The sequence below is a fragment of the Falco cherrug genome, chromosome 3 (genome assembly GCF_023634085.1).
Source record: "Falco cherrug isolate bFalChe1 chromosome 3, bFalChe1.pri, whole genome shotgun sequence".
NCBI classification, from domain to species: Eukaryota; Metazoa; Chordata; class Aves; order Falconiformes; family Falconidae; genus Falco; species Falco cherrug.
In genome coordinates, this window is record NC_073699.1 from 57,748,489 (window position 1) to 57,764,606 (window position 16,118).

Genomic DNA, 16,118 nt, shown 5'->3' on the forward strand with positions numbered 1-16,118 from the left:
TCTGATTATAGAAAGTACCTCAACAAAGTGTATGCCAAATACAACCAATTTGTTTGGGATGTAGCCGAGTACTTAGATATGCCTAGAGATGCCCTTAAATAGTAGCAAATTGTTATTTGTGCTTTTGTGCTGAAGTAGAGAATTTCTTTTCTTTGTACCAAGTGAGAGAAGTTCTTTAGTGTGTTTTTTGTTTTGGCTTTCTGTTGTCAGAGAGGAGAACAAGTAAATTGAATTTGTTCCCAGTATGAACTCTGACATTTGGGTTTGGGGAGGGAGGTGTGGGGGTGGAGATAACTTAATAGTAATTTTTCATCTCCTGCTGCATGTCTGTTAGCGGAAAGTTCGCTGAAGCATAAGGCAGAGAGGTGAAAAGAATCCATTGAAATCTGAACAAGTTCATAATAATGTGTACTTTCTTTAGTTTATTACTGATTTGCAAGCTTCTGAGGTGTTGGCAGGTCAAACCTATATCCCAGGGTAAAAGCAGAGCCTCGTGGATGTTGCTGCACGAGGGAAAATAGCACTGCATCTTCTAATTAACTTGCTGCTTTTGATCCGGTTTAGGTATCTGTCATCTTAGAACCACAGCTAATGAGAAGAGCTCTGGTGCTTAGGGTATACTGTGTCAATTTTGATAACTCAAGACTACTGTCAAATGCAACATTTTTACACCCAGCTTCTACTGATAGATTTCAAGAGTATAGATGCAATTGAGAGTTCAGAGGTTTACCTTAACCGTGACTTGGTTTGCTAGTATGTGCTTCAGTGCTGGCCATACTATGAGGACCTTCCTGCAGTGATCATAAGGAGGTTGCAGGTATGAAACATGCAGTTGATAGTAGCTTTACCTGTGTTCCTTCACCTTCCAATCAGTTTAAGGATTTGACACTTTTCGGTTACCTTAATCGCGATTTGGAGCCAAGCCGTAGTCAGTTTGGGAATGAACTTGCTGGGATGCTTCCTGTCATGCTTGTGTAAAGTTTTAGAACTTGTGTTTACATCTCAGATCTTAAGAATGTCCTTTAAAGTGACAATTTTTTTAGAAGTCTTCTGAGGTTTTTGAGCAGACCTTTGTATATTCTTTTAAAGGCAGTTTCTGATGGTGTAGTCATCAGAACTATGTTGGTTTTGGTTTTTTTGGTTTTTTTTAGCTAGCCATAGTTACGGATACTGTTCTTTGAAACTAGAACCAATTAAAAAATAAAGTGCTGCTTCTGAAAAAATCAGCTGGGAGGTTAATTTCTTATGTTTGGTCACTATCAATCTCTCTGCTGGCTGGACTTTTACTTTGTTTCATGTCTCTCGACCTGAGTTGGTTCTTGGCCTCTTTTGGTCCTAATGCTTTCTAAAATGTCTAAATATTTCATACCAGTTTTTACTGTGATGATTCACGCCACAAACATAATTCTTGGCTCAAGGTACTATTTATGTATCAAATTCATTGTAATCTATGTGGACGTGCTTTTAAGGAAGAAATGTTTACATGTAAGTGATCTGTACCTAAAATATATTCTGAGATCGACATCCCATTCCCCTCCTGCAGCCTCCACTTAGAGGGAAACTTGTCAGTCTCTGTGCCTTGTACGCTTAAAAAGAAAATATGATGTTTTTCTGATGAGACTACATAAAAAAAGAAAGTATCCTTTTAAATCTAAACCCCTTTTTTCCTTTGAAGCTGTGAATTGATGTTACTTATAATTGCTTTCACTTTTCGTGAGCATAGGTGTTAGTTAACGATGTGTATCAGAGTGGTAATATATGAATAACTGATACACAGACACTTCAAATTCAGCAGCTGATATTCTATACATACAGGCTTAAAATGTTGAACTTCCCTTTATATTCAAGAAACATTTTTTTGGCTAGATGAAGAAGAGTTTCGGGAATGCTCTTGGTTTTTCTTAGGATGGTTTTATCCTCTTTTGCTTTATTTTCTGTCTATTCTGACTTTTCTTCCCCATCAATTTGTAGCACCTGTAGACTAAAAGGCGGGTGTGGAATAACCTTAAGTCAGTCTTGTAAGGGTTTTGGGTTTTATAAATGACGTAAACTGGATTCTGTATGCTAGAAAGATTCTAAATTTCTATGGGAAGTAGTATGAGAACACTTAAGAAAAGATGGGGGAGGTGCTGATAGAAAGGAAGGCATGTTACTGTTTCAGGAAGGTGTGGGAGAAACATGTTGACAGCAGAGCAGGCGGAAAAGACATGAGGACTATATAACTTCAGTTTACATGCTGCAGGAAGGAAATTCACGAAGCTGAGGTGCAGGAGAGAGATGTGTTTATTTTTCCTGTTTTATGTATTATAAACGGAGTAAGAAAACTGACCAAGTTGCAACTGACTAACTTTGCATGTTTCTTTGAGGCTTTCATGCACTTGATTTAGTACTAGATGGGGAAATCATAGGCTGCCTTTTTTGATGAGCCACGAGGAGGTCAAAGCCTAAGTTCTGTATAAACAGTGTACAGCAGCATAATGCAGTGCTTTCTCTCAAAATATCGGGTACTAGGAGTCCTATAGTCCTAAAAAGGTCTAATGACACTGTGAAGGCTATGTTAGATAGGTAGTCATACTCTAGGGTGTGCAATGATCAGATACTGGCGAGTGCCATATGGGTGCTAAGTGGAGCCAAAGGCAATGTAAGTAACTAGCTATTAACTCGAGCGTAGTGTCTCATTAATGATACTAAGCAGTGGAAAGTGGTATTGAACGAGCATACTTCTACAACAATTTCGGAATAAAACCAGGTTTCTTAGTCCTCTGTGTTTCTGACTAAATCCTTTGGGGTTATGGGCTTCCAGTTTTTGGAGCGTGGGGAGGGAGGGGTATGGAGGACATCTTGACCTGAGGCTGTCTATGCTTTTAATCCAAAAATAACTAGTAAATTTTAATTAAAATGTTTTCTTGGTGCTCTCTCTGCTCTGATAGTAACTCAGTCTTTTCATGCTTTATAAAGACACTTGAGTAACTCAGTTATTCAAGTACTTAGTCAATTACTTAATTGATTTGTAAAAAATCAGACTTTTGATGGTCTTAATCTTCAAAGACACCAAATGTCTCGCTTGTTCAGCAGTTGGACTTCAAATTAATTGACAACAGTAAACACTGCGTATGACAAACTTGTTTTATCTAGTCACAAGAGGTTTCATTTTCTGGTGCACAAAAAATACACAGGTATAGAGTGCAATTCATCTGTTTTTCGTAGGTCTATTTCATGTTCAGCTAGATGAATTCATGTTCATCTGTTTTGCCTTAGGAAAAGGTGAGTTGGTCTCATTGTCTTTGGGGTTCTGAATCTCAGTTGTCACTAGACCTATTTTTCTATTCTGTGTAACTTGTTAGAAAGCACTTTGGAAGGCCTTGTGGCTAGGGATTTGGTAAATAATTAATAATAATAAAAAAGTAACTTAAAGTGTCTTCAGAAGTTTTTATCTATCAAAATAACTGTCAAAAATCACCTTTGCTGAAACAACAGTAACTATGCTTTTAGAATCTGAGTGATGCATGCTAGAGAAACTTGGTATCTGAGAAGCTTACTTGTTAATGAAGCTCACGCATAGAAAAAGCAGAGTTTGAACATTAGCAGACTGTCAGCTTCAGAATGATCTAAGTTGTGTGGAGGTAGTTCAAAGCAGGGGAAACATCATGACTGACTAAATCTCCTTTGACATGTTTCTACCATTCTTTAGATCCAAGCACAAGGTCCTGCCTGCACTTGGATTGGGGCAATCATCACTATCAGTACAGGCTGACTGGGCATTGAATGGATTGAGAGCAGCCCTGGGGAGAAGGACTCGGGGATACTTGGAGAGAATATCTGAATGTCTTTCACTTTTGATAGAGATGTTTTTACCGGTACCTGTAGTGACAGGACAAGGGGCAACAGTTTTAAAATGAAAGAGATTTAAAGGGAAAGATTTAGATGGGGCATAAGGAGAGAGTCTTTTGCTATGAGGGTATTGAGGCACTGGAGGAGGCTGCCCAGGGAGGTTGTGGATACCCCATCCCCGGTAGTGTTTAAGGTCAGGTTGGGCAGGGCTTTTGGCAACCTGATCTAGTGAAAGATGTTTTTAGCCATGGGGTTTGGAACTAGATGATCTTTTAAAGGTCCATTCCAACCCACGTGATTCTGTGATTTTGTAGATAGATCTAAAATAAGACTTCTGGCTGACCTGGAAATATAATTCTGTGTCTTCAAGTTACCATATCCAAGCTTTATATGCAAAAATGTAATTGCAAGTTAATATTATAATCTCATCGCTAAGGATTATGAAACACACAGGATGTGAAATTAATGATAAAATATATAATTTGGTATGTTAATCAAAGGTAAAACGCAACTGTGAGTTGCCTTTGGAAATGCAGTAGCTAGGTGGATTCTGATTACAAATTGCAGCTCTTGGAAGATCTTTTTAAGTATTATGTAAGCCTCTAGAAAGTTAACAGTAGAGAAGGTGGGACTGTCAAAATGTTAGCATTTCATTCACAGTATAGGGTAGGTTTTATACAGGAATAACAGTAAATTTAGCCAGTTCTTCTGCTCATAAAAATAGAGGCTGTAGGAACGTAATTACTTATTTTCTTAGAAAAGGTTTTAATCAAGAATGATGATAGGAGGTTAATGTTAAGACCCATTTCAACAAGAGGAATAAAAAAACCCAACTAAAACCATGTAGTAGACTATAAATGCTCATGTCAAGTAAAAATACTTGTAAACAATGTCCTTTTGCCTGGCAGCTGTAGAGTGTGTTAGTTTTTTGTTGGTGATGGGAAGGAAGAGGGAAACACCTGGAATTTGTTTGTTGGACAAATTGAAAATCAACCTGTTGGTCTGTATAACTTTGAGGACAATGACAGCTTCAGGAGCCACTCATTGAGAACTTAATAAATGCTTAGAAGCACTGTGAGCAGGTAATATTGGTAGTCTCACAGTTGCTGTTAGCAGAAATCCCTAGGACATACTAGAAATAAAAAGCTTTTCAGCTCTCTTACCATGGAATACTGAGATGTTTGTCTCAATACAGGATGTTTATCTTGAATTTGAGAGTTCCCAAACCATGTAATTAAAAACTTCTAGTTTTCTGTGGATGTTGCTTGATGCTGTTTATCAAACTTCTTTGTCGTCAAGAAATGGCAGTTCCAAATGGAGATACTGAGAATCTGAACTTCCTCCTTGGAGAGCAAAATTAGAGAATGGTTAAAAAACTATTTTCTTTGCCATAATTTGTCCAGTCATTCAAGCAGCTATAAACCCAAAAGGATGACGAGACAATACTGCTAAAACTGTGAGCACTATGTAGACAACACCCAGTTACAGCTCGTACAAAACAAACGCAAGTAACACAGTCTTTTAGCTTTCTCAGTAGTCTGCTGAAATACTTGAATTAACAGTGGTTGAATGAGAGCTGAAATTCGATCTTTGTGAAGGAGAAAAGTGTTTTGGAGCTGTTCTTGTCCAGTGTTTTGATCTGCTGAGGTGATTGGATTTCTCGTAGTGTCATCTCTAGTCGGCAGACTATGGAGGTCTCTGTATCCTACTCAACATCAGCAGAGTGTAGCGTGTTGTGGGTTAGCTGCCCATGTTGCTAGGGGAGAACCAGCGCAGGATTGGTACCAGCTTCTGACTGGAGCACAGGTCAAAGTCTGTTCTGATGCTTACAGTCTTGTAAAGGATTGGCTTTAACTGGAAGAATGCCACTCCCTGTCAATATTTATACAATACAAACTGTCATGAGGACAGCTCGTAATATCCCTTTATTAATAGGTCCTAATTTAAATCCAGCTGCTTATTTCTTTATTTCAGCTTCCCCACTTTCTTGTATGTGTTCATTTTTCTGTTTCTTTTATAGAGTTGAGAAATACATGAAGGTTTGCTTGGGTTTTTTTTCAGTTGCATGGTCCGAGGTGATGCAAAGACCTGATGCTTGGAAACCTCTGTAGAAAACTACACAAACTGAGGCTTTATTTTGGATTGTAGGTTGGAATATCTAAATATGTTTCTAGCTTGTGGGTGTCTGGGCTCCATAACTTATAATTGTTCTGGAAACAAAAATGGAATACCTTCTCTTTTTTTTTTTTTTTTTTCCTCCTAAAGATCTTCAAGAGCCATAATGTTCACTTAAAAATATATATATATAACTAAGAACTACTTGAATTCTAATAGTTATGTGAATAGTGAGTCTATCTTTTTTTTCTCTTACAAGCTGTATAGTATTCAGATATGTTAAATTCTAAGGTATGAATCTATTCAGAGCAAAACTGATACATCCTGTGTATTAGTGTATTAGTGTATAAGTGTATTAGTGTTAGGTATCTGCGTATAAAATGCATTAATACAAGATGGCTGTTCTCCAGTGTAGTCTACTGACTACCATGTAAATACTGTTTCTATGGAGGCTGGCCTTCTTTTTTAGCAAATAAATAATGGCCAAAAAAAGCTCTGATTACACAAAATTATGTCATCTGGAATGCACTTCCCAAACAAGAAGAGGCCAGAAGCTTCTCCTTGCATCTGAAGTTTTCAGCTAGGAAATTTTTCCCTGTTTTGTGGTTGGGGAAGTTATAATTTTCGGAAGATGGCTAGTAGGACTTGTTTTATAGCAGTAATGGTTATTTCATATGGGAAAATGTGAAGGAAGGATGGTCAGGGCATTCATCTCATCCTGGTCACTGATAGATGATACTTACGCTTACTATTCCAAGAAGATGAAGATCTTGAGGTCCTTTATTTTATGTCTGTATTTTGGTTAGAAGCTTCTAAAGAAAACTTAAGTTTGCTGCTTTTCTATAAATCAGTTACTCTAGAAGATGATTTGGAAGTCTGCCTCTTTAATACTATGTGCACAGTGAAAGCAGTGTTTTGTTGAGTACAAGTAACCTTCGTTTCACAGAATAATTGAGGCTGGAGGGGACCTCTGGAGGTCATCTTCTCTAACCCCACCCCCACTCTTGCAGGGCCACCTAGAGCAGGTTGCCCAGCTTTGGAGTATCTCAGAGGTGGTAAACTCAACAACTTCTCTGGGCAACCTGTAATCTTCCACTTCTTAGCAGTACGTTTACTTGGTAGATGCTTCCTGGCAGAGAATAAAGTTCTCTGAAACTAAACAGAAAAGTCATTAGTACTCATTTTGCATTTATTTGCACAGTCCTTTAAGTGTTGTGGCCTCTTAAATTGGTCAGTAAACCTCTTTATAGCCCAAATCATTCTCTGAAAGGCATCTGCCACAGAAGACCTGAGGAACTTTCTACATTGAGGCACTTGTAGATTTTGAGATTTTAAGCATAAGGGTTTGTATCTGAGGGCATAGTGGCTGTGAATTGATAAGCTCATTAAGTTTAATTTGTGACTGCAGTTGAAATAGATTTAGATGTAGAATTTTTCTGCTGGAGGAAAAAAAAGAATTAATGCCTTGCCGTGATGTCCAATTTACACTCTAGGAGTGTCACTTCATTTTTTCATGATTCTGAACCTTGGTAGCATTGTTTTCTATGTTTGGTGCGTACATCATTCTCCTCACAGGCAGTGAGGGAGGCTAGGTAGGACTTGCTTACTGGCATGGGAATGTGGAAGACTTTTTGATACTGATGGGTCAGGAACCTGTCCTTGGGAGATGGGTGAAGATGAAGGAGAGACTGTGGTGGAAACTGAAGTGCAAGGTGTCAGCACAACAAGCACCATTTTCCTTGAGTATGGGTGACAGCTCAGCATGTTGATTTCACCATTGAGATCTAGGAGCACCTTTGACTGCAAGTCTGGAGTGGCTCTATGTTAAGGTACTTAAGCGGGGAGGAAGTCTCTCTAGCCAGGAGGTGGTGGAGTAGGAGTGGATGGGGAAGATGCTGCAGAGAGGAGCAAGACTGAAGTGAGTATGCACTGGTTATACTTGCCCTATGCCTTTTCACAGATGGTAGGTTGTGTAGAACAATACAAACAGGAGGTGAAGCTGTAGTTGAAACCAGAGGTAATACTGGTGCCTCACAACTCTGTCTTGATATTATGCACTGCTGTCAGTGTTAGAGGTGAAATCAATAGAATTTCCTCACAAGCCCTTGGTTATAAAATCTTATTATACCAGTGTAGTAGTATAGTAATTTCTTCTTAAAAAGTAGCTTTGATTGTAGACACACAAGGAATCCTGTCAGTATTAAGCTGAGAGAATTTATTCTCTCCTTGCGAAGAGGAAGGATTCTTCTGCCACTTCAGTCTACCTAGCAGTTTGTTTATTGCTCTAATACAGAGGTCCTCAAACTTTTTAAACAGGGGCCGGCGCGCGGATGCAGTGGCAGGCAGTCATCTGCGGCTGCTTGGTTTCCCCCCCCCAACCCCCGACGGGGGGTCTGTAATACCGGGGGCTGGATTGAGGACCCTGGGGGGCCGTATCTGGCCCGCGGGCCGTAGTTTGAGGACCCCCGCTCTAATACATCATCTGTGAGCTGCTGTCCTTCTCCTCAAACTCCAGTTACTACCAAGTTCATTGGCAATTAAACAATTGCCGGCATGCCAATGATACAGTTTGTGGTGGTCTTGGGACCACTCAAACCTGCTATTACATGCTATATATACTCTTTTGTAGAAATAGAAGGCCAAAAATGGTGCTAGCCATATGATAGACTTATTAGGACTTGAAGCTTTTGCTCTGCTAGTACTGGCAGCAATCGTAGTGGCTTTTGTAACAGGGGCTATTGTTGCCAACACTAGCAGAGCAAAGATGGTGATTGAAATAACAAAATGGCCATTAAGGCCCACAGAGTATAAGCTGAACTATTTCTGTCATTGTGTGTTTTGCTGGGTTGTTTTTTGGGTTGTAGAGTGTGTTTTGGTTTTGTTTTTTCCATACACTGAATTTCAAATTGGGGATGCCATTAAAGAAGCTAGGCTCTTTCTGTAGAGAATAATTAGTATGCTTCCTGGAAGACCTTTTGTTTTCTGTCTTTTACTAACATGCTTATGGCTATTTTCAGCCTTTCTCATGCTCCACAAACTGTTTTGTGTGTATGGTTTTTGGACGTAGCATGACCTTAAAGTTTGGAGATGCTTTTGCCTTGTAAAATCTGATGGTTGCAGAAGTCTTCAGAACTAGTCACATTGTGGTTCTGAAAAAAGCTGAGAAGACTCTTGTTAGGAAGACCATATTGAGGAGAATTCTGGGTTATTAATCTAAAAAATAGTTGTAACACAAATAAGGTCTTGTATCAAGTAACTTGTACGCTCAGATTCAATGTTCATTGATTCCACTCGGCAGATTAGATTGAAGTAAGGAAAGGGCCAAAGTCTCTCTTGCTTTTAATTCTTGATGAGTGTAAGGTCAGAGGAGTCTTTGAAGTTTTCTCCTGTTGTTCCTTTTCTGTCCTAAAATGCCTTCAGGCTTTCATAACGAAGCTTTTGTCCTTCTTAATGCGATGTATGCATAACACTGTTTTCATCAGTAGTTTGGACTTGAAACGTAATCAAAGATGCCATTTAGAGGAAAAACTGGAGTGTTGCGATGCTGGTGCTGCTGGAGCTGCTTTGGGTTTGTGACTGCAACCATAAATGACTCCTGTTTAATGTCATGCTTTCTGTACAATTGATTTTGGCTAGCATTAGGGAAGAGTTGGGATGGCGCTATTGTTCATATAAAGAGTTGTTTCTATCTTAGTTCTTGGTAAGTTCGTGGAGAAAAAGGGTCTGAGAACCACGAATTCTAGGGGAAAGAAAAAAGGAATTTTTTTAATATACCCTTTTCATTGCAGTTTGGCAATCTCATAGACATGGTCAGGAAAAAATGAAAAGATTGATTAAAATCATGTATTTGCAGGTTGGTAAGTTTCTTTCCAAATTTCTGATGATGTTGGAGTAAAAACTTTATTTTTCAACTTAAGATTCAACCAGAATATAGGCAACTGAAGATTTTCCTTCAAATCAGACTGTCTGGTGAGAGATTGACTAGCTGTACCAACGCAGGACATCTTTTTGTTTTCCAGCAAACTTGGAATCAACATAACCTTTTTCATAACAATGGAAAAAGACACAATTTTTTTTTTTAAAGTAACTTGTACTTTTGAGCTAAAGCTCATACTTAGGATTAGGCAATCTCCTGTGGATCTTGCTTGCCTTGGAATTGCATCATGATAAACAAATAGCTTTCAGATACAATGAAATGCATCTTATCCATTGTAGAGCTATGGAAATGAGCTGGTTTATTAGTTAAGCCTCGTTTCCTCATCTAGAGGAAAGTGGAATTGGTGTTAACCAGAAGAGCTCATGCTGAAGTTGGGCAAGATACCTGTGTCCTCAGCTCTGTGAAACACAATAATCATTTAACAGACATTCCCGTTCTGTATTAAGTTATCAAGATCTCATGATGTTCACTGCTCAGATCAGTTAACTTCTGTTTCACTTCTGCAATAGAAGTGAAACAAGTAATCAAGTTCTGATAGGAAGAGGAAGAGCAAATAACTGGGCAGATGACAGAAGAAACAATTTTGTCAGTGATGCCTATCCTGTTTATTCATATGCTGTCAAGTTAATTTTAAACTTGTGCAGTGTATATTTGCGTATCATCATTCTTAAGTTTCAAAAAAGTAACTGTTTGTCCATTTGACTTTGAAACTGTGGAAAGTCAATCATCCATTTAAATACTTAATCTTGAGTACCAATTAAATCTTTCCTGAAAAGGCAGAGAAGTAGAAATCAAAGTTGGTGTGCCGTATTATTCTCTTTTCCTCCTCCTACTTAGTAAATGAAATATCAACAAGTCAGATGCATCAGTGCAGTATCAGACTGTGATATTGTCCTGCTGAATATTCTTAACTGCAGAACATGACAGATGTTGCTTACAGGATGGTGGCAGCATACAAGAAAAATGCTCTTTGTGTAGAGGGAAGTTCTGTCAGTCTGTAAGATATAAATACAAATTTTGCAAAATAGGCAGAAAATTACAATTAAAGATGATTTGAGGGTTGAAATTTTGGTTTGGCCTATGGTGACTTAAGTCAGGGCTTCCTGATTTCTTCAGTTTTTTTGTGAGGCTGTTCTGAATTTCTAGTTCCTGCATGTAAAATAAATACTTTTCCCCCCTCCCTGATTTGGGAGCTTGATGGTAGGGGGGCAAGCTACTGTTTGTACCCCCCCCCCCCCCCTTTTTTTTTTTTTAAAGAGGTAGGGAAGTTTCACTGGTAGTACCATGGTGTATTTGAGAAACAGACATCGGGCTTCAAGCACACATGGCAAATATCCATGACCAAAACCCAACTGCACAAGAAGAGTTTTTCAAATAAGTTGAAAGGAGTGTGGGAGTGTGTTTATAACATATCAATGAAGATGCGATGTTAAACTGTGCTAATTTAATGTAAGCTATTGCTTTCAGATTCTTAAGTATTTTAAGTTAGATTTTTCATTAGATGCAGATGTTCCCACAGATAAGGGAAATTAATTTGACTAAACATAGACTTATGACTGCAAGATACTGTTTTTAAATTAGTTTCTCTGTGTATTAGTATTTATTAGTACATGAGCCTAAAAGTTACTTTGCTTTGATATAATAAATAGATTTTATAATGCCTTAACTTCTTTAGTAGCATGGAAATTTTATTCATAACATTCATCAGTCTCTAACTTTGCATAGACTGTGTGGTAGGAATTTACTGTATAGGGGGAAAATGGAGGCAAATTAAGAAGAGCTTATTGAAATTTGATGCTTTTTGTGGAAAGTTTGATGGTGCCTGATTGAGCTCAGTTGTGTGTGTATATGAAGCTGTTAAAAAGATTATGCATTTTAAATTGCAGTTAAACTTAGAAGCTACAGTGGATAATGCTCAGTAGTATTACAGGAGGCTGTTCTGTTTGTCATAACTTCTGGTAGTTTAATCACTGGAGGAAAGATCACTAAAATGATCCATTGACCTTAATAGTCTGAGGGTTATAATAAAGTTAATTAGTTCTCTGAAATAACAGGAAGGAGAGTTAGCCTTACATATTGAGTAGGTAGTGTTTTCCTACCTTAATGAATTCACTCTCAACTATTGCTTGCCTTTTACTTTACTTCTGAAGGTGTGCTTCACAAGTTTCCAGGAAAGCCTTTCTGTGGTAAGCTTCATTAATCACTTAAGATCATAATTAAATAAGTTGGCTAAGTAGAAAAGATTTTTTCAGTAAATTCATGGTACTTTATGTATATATGTATATATAAACACATACACATATATATGATGAAAAATATGAATTCCTGACCTGCATTTTTCTTTAAAATAAAAAAAAACCATGCAAATTCAGTTGAAGCGCTCTAAGCTTCAGAAAAACTGATGAGCATTTTTTTCAATACTGTGAACTTACCATTTTCTACTCTGGATTTTATTAGAAAGAGATACAATGGGAATATTTCTATATCCTGTGTGGTAACACCAAAGTGGCAGTAGGAATTATCTGTGTAAAGTTTGCTAATATGTTATTGAATTACAGTGAGACATCACATAAACTGTTTAAAAAATACATCAAAAGTTCTCTTGGTGGTCAATGGTTTTTACTGGCAGCCTGTCACAAGTGGGGTCTTCCAGCGATGGATACTGGGCCTCATGCTGTTCAACATCTTCATAAATGATCTGGATGAGTGGATTGGAAGCAGCCTCACCCAAGTTTGCCAGCGACACTAAACTGGGTGGTGAGGTGGACACTTTAGAAGGGAGAGCCAGCTTACAGAGAGACCTGGACAGGCTGGAAGAGTGGGCAAGTAAGAATAGTATGAAGTTTAACGAAGACAAGCGCAGAGTCTTGCACTTGGGACAATATAGCCAAAGAGGCTGTACAGGCTTGGGTCTGTGTGGTTGCGCAGCAGCCTTGGTGACCTGGGGGTCCTGGTGGACAGCAAGCTGAATGTTGAGTCAGCAAAGCACTGCTGCAGCAACAAGGGCAAATCAGATCCTGGGCTGCATCTGCAGGCGTGTTACTAGCAGAGATGGAGATGTGATCATTCTGCTCAGTGCTGGTCAGGCTGCAGCTGGAATGCTGTGTCCAGTTCTGGTTCCCACAATTCAAGCAAGACTCAGATAGACTGGAAAGTATCTAAAGGAGGGTTGCAAAGATGGTCAAAGGGCTACAGTATCTGCCTTGTAAGGGAAGACTGAAGGAGTCTCCCTGGAGAAGAGAAGGCTCAGAGGGACCTCATCAGTATTCCAGTACTTAAAGGGCAGCTACAAAAAGGATGGAGGTTATATTTTCGCAGGGACCCACATGGAGAAGACAAGGGCCAATGAGTACAAGCTGCACTGGGAGAGGTTTCTTTTCTATGTAAGAAAGAAACTTTTTACAGTGAGAACAATAAATTGCTTTAACAACCTGTGCAGGCATGTGGTAAATTCCATGTCATTGGAGGTTTTTCAAGATATGACCTAACAGGGTGCTAGATAATCTCATCTAGGCTCCCTTTCCCATGAAAGGTTGGATTAGATAAGCTTTGGATGTCCCTTTCAATCTGGGCTGTTCTATGGTTTTGCAATTCTCAAGGTTTTTGAGAAGATACCTGTACGTTTCACTGGTTGATTTTTTCCCTATGACTTTTTCTAGCTTTGGTTTCAAAGCATCAGTCAAGTTCTTGAATCAGTACAACAATAGGTTTACAGCAGTACTAGTTAAGTGTTAGTAATTACATATACTATACCTACAAATTGCTTTCTCAGCCATAGCTATCAAGGTCCCATTTTATGAGATGACGCTACAGGATATGATATCTATGCTGAGCAGCACAATGTTCATGTCCTTTGTGTTGTAACCTCAAATCTGGTCAGAATAAGAACCACCACCCCCCCCCCAGATTTAAGGAGGAAAAAAAAAATCTTTAAGTCTAGTGGTGTGAAGAAATGGAAGAAACTCAACTATAGAATGCATACACAATGAATGTAGTTTCTAAATGGACAAAAAGATAAACTGCTATTAGTTTTTCATTCTAAATGGCAACTATTAATTGCAACTGTATCTGGATTTAAAAAAGAAAATAGGAAATGCTGCTCTTATGGAGTTAAGTTTTTCTCTTTGTGATACTCGATACGTTTCAAGTGAAGATGAGCTCTGAGAGGAGGAAAAAAAAAGTTCCCAAGATTAAACCAGCAAATTCAAATTGCCTATTTAACTTAGGAAAAGTTCTCTACTAAACTAAGTCAAATTTGCAAAATTATTAGGAGCTAGTAGGAGTTCTTACACACTCAGCAAGTTTTGTCTCATGATGGCTTCAGGTGAGACGTTGCTCAATTAGTATATAACTTTCCATATTAAGAATTAGCGTTGAATAACATTTTCAGTAAATGGGATGTAGTTCTTTTTCATGAGTATGGCAGTAAAACAGATAATTGGGATTATGAAAGATTGTTACCATGTACAGTCAGCCCTAGCCAAGCAGTCTTGTTCAACTTATCAATGACCTGGGTGAAGGGGCAGAGCCCTCAGCAAGGCTGGCAGTGACACAGCCCTGGCAGGAGTGGCTGGTACCCCAGCGGCTGCGCTGCCGTTCAGCGAGGCCTGGGCAGGCTGGAGAGCTGGGCGGGGGGGACCGAATGCAGTTCAGCAAAGGGGGTGCCATGGGGGCCTGGGGGGCATTGGGAGGAACGTGGCCGGCAGGTGGAGGGAGGTGATCCTGCCCCTCTGCTCTGCCCTGCTGAGGCCGCACCTGGAGCGCTGTGTCCAGTGCTGGGCTCCCCAGTTCAGGAGAGACAGGGAACTGCTGGGGAGCGCCCAGCGGAGGGCTGCCAAGGGGATGATGAGGGGACTGGAGCTTCTCCCTTGTGAGGAAAGGCTGGGAGAGCTGGGCCTGTTCAGCATGGAGAAGGGAAGACCGAGAGGGGATCTTATCAATGCACACAAATATCCCATGTGTGAGTGTCAAGAGGACGGGGCCAGGCTCTTTTCAGTGGTGCCCAGCGACAGAACAAGGGGCAACGGGCACAAACTGCAGCACAGGCAGCTCCATCTGAATATGAAGAAGAACTTCTTTGCCTGAAAGGTGACAGAGCACTGGCACAGGCCACTCAGAGAGGTTGTGGAGTTGTCTTCTCTGGGGATATTAAAAATCCTCCTGAACATGGTTGTGTGTAACCTGCACTAGGAGAACCTACTTTAGCAGGGGGTTGGACTAGATGATCTCCAGGGATCTCTTCCAACCCTGACTATTCCATGATTCTGCGAACAGTTAAGTTTTACTGCATGAAGTTATGCAGTTTATTTGAGCATAAGATCATTACTTTAAGTATGCATATCAATATGCTTTAAAAAGATAACTGAAGTAGTAGGTTGAATCTAGTGTCTTTCAGATGAGGCCCTGAGAATAATAATAATAAAAAAAATAATTAAAAAATGCCTAGACTATGCTTTAATTTCAAGTGTATTTTTTTTCTTAACAGATTATTATTCTGTAATAAAACTCAGAAGTACCAGAGATCTGTTTTAGAATTTCACTTATTATCGGACAGGTGTTAGGGTGATCTATAACAACAATCCCCAGGTCAGTGTCTATCAAGAGTGAGCCCAGAGTCTTGCTGCAACAACATCTTGTCTCTGTTTTGTAAATCAGTTTCTAATACAGCTACTGCCCTTGTTCAACATGCAATAGCTGTATTACTTATATGCCTTTTGAAATTTACCTTCCTTTTATGTTTTGGGTTCTTTGGGCTGAGGGGCAGCTACTGTGATTGATAGCAGGAGGGGTATTAGATGAAATAAAAATGCATCAGAAAAACTCAGTGGAAGGAGCAAAGCAAATTCCAGCTAGTGCTTTTGGCCTTTTCTTGGTTGCAGTTATGTAAGGCTGTTGGCATCCTCCCTCCATTCACTTTTCAAGAAAGTAGCTGCTCCAACATCTGCTGTGCCAAATGGGCACATTCAAGCACTGTTACTGTTATGTGGTGAGGAAAAGAGGTTAAATCAAGGTGTCTTTTAGTCATCCTTCTACCGTCAGCTTTCTGTTTGTATTTCAACTACTTCAGAATAGTGTGTTGGTTGCTGACTCTTGACAGAACTGAAGATGTAAGCCACATTTATCTTTTAAGACACTTAGAGGTATGCCTTTCTCTTTTTACAGAAAGCAGCAAATTTATTCCAAGAATGGGATAAGAAATGTAAGCACTAATATCTTACTATTGGCCTTGCCATTC

At 39.3% G+C, this 16,118-nt stretch overlaps 1 protein-coding gene across 1 annotated transcript in view; it reads left to right on the forward strand.

Annotated features, from left to right (window-relative positions):
• Positions 1 to 16,118, forward strand: part of ROCK1 (Rho associated coiled-coil containing protein kinase 1) — a 93,063-nt gene that overhangs the window by 1,904 nt on the left and 75,041 nt on the right. The gene's annotated exons all lie outside the window — the stretch shown is intronic.